This window comes from Chrysochloris asiatica, unplaced genomic scaffold (assembly GCF_000296735.1).
Source record: "Chrysochloris asiatica unplaced genomic scaffold, ChrAsi1.0 scaffold00016, whole genome shotgun sequence".
Classification (NCBI taxonomy): Eukaryota; Metazoa; Chordata; class Mammalia; order Afrosoricida; family Chrysochloridae; genus Chrysochloris; species Chrysochloris asiatica.
The window spans coordinates 15,004,066-15,009,178 of NW_006408534.1; the positions used below are offsets into that span (position 1 = coordinate 15,004,066).

The 5,113-nt window shown below is 39.3% G+C and overlaps 1 protein-coding gene across 1 annotated transcript in view; it reads left to right on the top strand.

The window, feature by feature from the left end:
• DTNB (dystrobrevin, beta) overlaps positions 1-5,113 on the top strand; it is a 392,167-nt gene that overhangs the window by 103,119 nt on the left and 283,935 nt on the right. The window lies entirely within an intron of this gene.

Sequence of the window (5,113 nt, forward strand, 5' to 3'; positions counted from 1 at the left end):
TCCATGGAAACCCTATACAGGGAGCTGTAAATCGGAGCTGACTCAACAGCACTTAACAACAACATGTTTATCAACTATTTAAATCCCGCTTTTTCCCCCAAACTTGGTGAGTTTTGGAAGTATTATATTTCTCCATAGAGAGATGATTGTTATTTGTTTTATTATTTATTTTCTGAATCCTGGTGTGGTGCTGTGGGATAAGCACTTGACTGCTAGCTAAAGGGTTGGTGATTCAAACCTACCAGCAACTCCTAGGAAACCCTATACAGGGTGGCTATGAGTTGAAATTGACTTGACAGCACTTAACAGCAAGAAGTCTTCATATTGAATTTAGTTTGAAGAACTCAACTCAACCACTCTGCAGGGAGTTCCCAAGTCTCCCCAAACTCAGGACTCCCCAAGTCTCCCCAAACTTCAGATCAAGCAACCCTTCCTTTTCTCTCTTATCTCGAGGGTGATAGGAATCTATGGAATGTGCTTGAAATTTTTAATTTAATACTTATTTTTATGAAAGGAAATTTGAATAAGCAAAGGAAAAGATAAATATTGGAGAGCAGAGGAGGAGCAGAGAGTGAGATAGGAAAGAGATGCATTCTTCCAGTCAGTGTATCCAGTAGATTCTAGTGACAACCATTTATTAGACATTGCTCCATATGTTCCCTAGATTCAGAGGAGCTGGAAAGTAGAAATAATGTGATGTGATTACATTATTATGAATGGAGTTTCAGACTAGCAAGAATATTTTTTGCATAGAGATGACCTCTGATTACACTGGTATATGAATGTGCTTTCTAGCTCTGTACCAAAATGATTTTTCTTTCAACTTTGTTTTTGGAATACAATATTTCTTGAAGGTTGTGACCTTGTCTTCTTGGACATTGAATAAAGTTTAGCAAAAATAGCCTGACACATGTATGAATGTATGTATAGGCAGTCTAATTAGGGAGATTTTATAGTCTTCATTAAGAAACCAATTGCCATTGAGTCAGTTCCAGCTCATGATGACCTCATGTGTGTAAGAGCAGATTTTTCACCAGTAAATAACCTGGCCTTTCTTCCAGGGTGCATTTAACCATCAGTCTTTTGGTTGGTTAGTTGATTATATCACCCAGAGACTCCTAGAGTCTCTACTAACAACCCTTTCTTGCTATATTATAATATAGCACAGATCTTTATCATATTTCATTGACCTTTTACATCTTAGTCTCTGACACATTTGATTTTGGTTAGGCAGTGGTTATGGCAAGGCATTCATTTCCTACACACACATATAGCTGCTTATAGCTGTTCATAGCTGTTCATATTTTTAATCACTTTTGGTGTTGTATGTACTGTCATTTAAAATGGACTCAGAGTCTTTGCTGTTCTACAGAAAGTTACTGTGCACACAGAAAAGCAAGAAAACAGGATGGAGAGGAGAGTAAATTTGATAAGAGTGAAACAAATGGTCATAATTAGAGGAATTCCACTTGTTCTTATAAAACAACAGGTGCTGTACAGAACCTTAAAAAAAGAGACAGATACCCACAAATAGATGAAGCTTAATTCTTGTTTGTCATTGAGATATAGACAAAAGAATTTCTTGTCACTCCAGGGAGTGCACTTAAAGGCAAAAGAAACGGCCAGGTCCCTCTCAGTTGTTGTTAAGTGCCGTCAAGTTGATTCCGACCCATAGTGACCCTGTATAGGGTTTACAAGGAACAGCTGGTGCACTTGAGCCACCAACCTTGCAGTTCAAAGGACTTTGCAGTCCAGCACATTAGTCCACAGTGCCAAACCAGGACTCCAGTAGATGGATGAAATTTCAGTTCACCAAAAACTGACCCATTCACATGTCAGGAAGGATTACTGTTAACTAAGCCAGTAGAGTTCATTTAATTGGCCGAAAGTTTTTCTTCGTGGTAGGAAACAATATAATGAAACATTTTATGAGTAGCAGTATCTTAGACTGGATGAAATGCAGCATATGAAATGGATTCTATTATGATTAGGATGGATTAGGCCCATTGTAATCATTGACATTAATAGAGATTGATCAGAATTGCAGAGACCTAGCAGTGGCAGTTTCCTCTAGTTAGGCTGATGGAAGAGTGTCTTACTCATTGATTCCTTAGCTAGAAATGACAAGTGACTTCATGATGATTTTCTCTTATTAAAATCATTTTGTTAGATAGCAGTGCTTGTAATGTACATGCAGCTAGAAAGGCTCCCCACTCACAACTGTGACCAGGAGCTGAGCACAAGCCCTGATGTTGGCAGAGCTGAAAGCTGCTGGGCAGGGACGGAGTGTAGGCAGCTGTCGGGCCAGCCCTTTCTCCCATGTGCACTGATGGTGCATACGGGCATGTACTCCCATTCTGGATCACTGATATTCCTCTCCCACCTCAAATCTTTCTTGCTTGCTTTCCTTCAGGTAAAACAGAAAGTTTTCACCAAAAAATTGAGCACCCTGGTCTCTTACTCACTTCACTTAGTAGCCCACTGACAACCTAAAGAAGAGGACTAGGCCTGCTCAGATATTGCTTTTGTTTTATTATTCCTTTCAGTTACCATCAAATGTGAGTTTAAGTTGCCATTTTAAAATATAGCTCTTCTGATGTCCCCATCCTGATTATAAACTCTTTTTTTTTTTAAATTTTATTATGAATTATGTGAGTTTACATGGGAGAACACCAGCTTTACATTCATCCTATCATATTTCATTTCATTTGCAATGATTACAATCCCCTCCATGCATCATCAAACAACCAAAGGGTACAGCCCACAGGCCTGCCTCCTGGCCATCAGCACACAGCCCTTCTATCTCCCCTAGTCCATAGTCCCCAGCCGCTCCATCTGTCCATGTCATCATCTCTGCCCTCATCTCTGGCATCACTGTTTATCTGGGTAGGGTCCTGCATCCGCTCTTCTTTCTTGATGGTCCCAAGGACCTCCGCTCCTGGAATGCAAAATCAATCACTCCCCTCCTTTTGTTATAAAGCATCTACCTTTACATTTCTGACCCTCACAGTCAGTCCTGATAGCAGTTGTTCACTATTGTACTACAAGAGCTTTATCCCCATCTCCTTTCATCAGCCCCGTCCCAACAAATTGGAAACCACTCAGTGGAGGTTCTACCTTCCCCCGCCCCATCTGGAACTAGGTTCTCTCGTGAAAGCTTATAAGCCAGTCACTTTTTGCCTTTGTAGCCCCACACACTTTAGGTAACCAATGTCTAAGTTGCCCATCCCTGTCAACCCTCTGTACTGACGGGGTGGGAATGATCCTTGCTGTAAAGATTTGTTCCCTTTTTTGAGCTACTACATCCATAAGAATAGGTGCAGTTCATCAAATTGTAGCAGATTACTCTTTTTTTCCTTGTCTTTCTTCCTCTAGTTGAGTTCTGATCATCCAGCCATTGAAGCCAGGTCAAGTGGGTATTGTCTGCAAATATGGGTGTTCTTGTGCATCTCCCCTCACTTCATATTAGCTGGACACTTCACTCTCTGCTCTAGTCCTCGGGGCCCAGGAGTCCTCGAGTATTGCCATACTGCTGGCCAACCAGGTCTCAACCCGGGTTCACAGGAGTCTGTGGAATGTGGTCAGACTTCGCTCACAACTTCATTGCTGTTTTTCCCCTACTTCCCCTTACCGGTGACCAGCATGGTCAACGAGCCAGACCACATACCTGCTCAAGTATTCTCCTTGAGTCTTAATCTAGGAAGGGGGTTTGCTATGAGGGTACTTGACCACTTGCCTTGATGGCTCTTGGGTGAACAACTTGCTTGTTCTTACAGTAGTCAATCAGACTGCTATTACTGTTTTTGTTTTTGATTTTTCCTGCCAGTCTTTCTTTCATGAAGTATCTTCTGTTCTTCTAGTTTGTTTGGAACAAACACTTGCATATATCAACTGAACCCCAGCAGCAGTACTTTTTGACTTACCCTTGTATATAATATTTTTATGAAAAATACCTATATTCCTAAACAAAAAAAATTCCTGAGTTTTGATATTTTTATTTTTGTAAATATTCTTAGTGTTTAGATGAATAAAAGATAGCTTGTGTCTTGCATCTGTTTATCTATCTTATCTGTTGTAATTTTTTTTTTTTTGGTTAATGTATAGGGAGAAAATCTTGCCTAAGAGATAGGTAGAACAAGGAGGAATATTTTTGTAGCTTTATCAGATAATTGTGGATACATCATATAGCCTTTAGAACACCCACTGTACACTTATGTGGGATGAGCGAAAAGGATACTGTCTTTGTATTATTATGAAAATAGTTTTGACCTTGTGTTGTTGTTGTTGTTAAGTGCCATCAAGTTGGTACTGATTCATAGTGACTGTATGCACAACAGAATGAAACACTGCCCTTTCTGGGGCCAACCTCACAATTGTTGCTATACTTGAGCCCATTGCTTGTGCCACTGTGCCAATCCATCTCATTGGGAGTCTTCCTCTTTTTCTCTTACCCTCTACTTTACCAAACATGATATTCTTCTTCAGTGACTTGTCCCTCTTGACAACATGTCCGAGGTGTGAGAGACGAAGTCTGGCCATCTTCCAAGGAGCATTCTGACTGTAGCCAAAATATGACCTTGAATTTGACCCCGTAAACTCCCTAAAATATTTTAGGGGTACTCAGGATGTCCTCTGATCAGACTTGGAAAACACTGTGCTAGCTCATGAAGATGAGAGAATCGAAAGCCAAAAATATTAAGTCATTTTCTCAAAAATTCCATGGTTAGTTGAAGACAGGGACCTGGGACACAGCTCTTCTGGTTTCATGTCTCATGCTTTTTGAGGACTTAAAATTATATCATACCCTAGAGCAACTTTTGAAAATCAATTGTGAGCATATTTAACAGGATTTTCTGAAATATAAAAATACTAATTCCTTTTCATCTTTTGAAAATCTGATAGGTGAATGAAAACCTTTTTGGAAAGTAGTATTAATATTATAAGTTAATTTATAAAATTTTCTTGCACTTAATAAAATATGACAATTTTAAGAAGACACATTAAGTGTTAATTTACATATTACATTTTTAGCCAAGGGTATATAATGCATTTAATTTTTGTTTACCTTTTTTCCTAGCTGAAAATAAGCCAAAAACATACTGGCATTTTATTT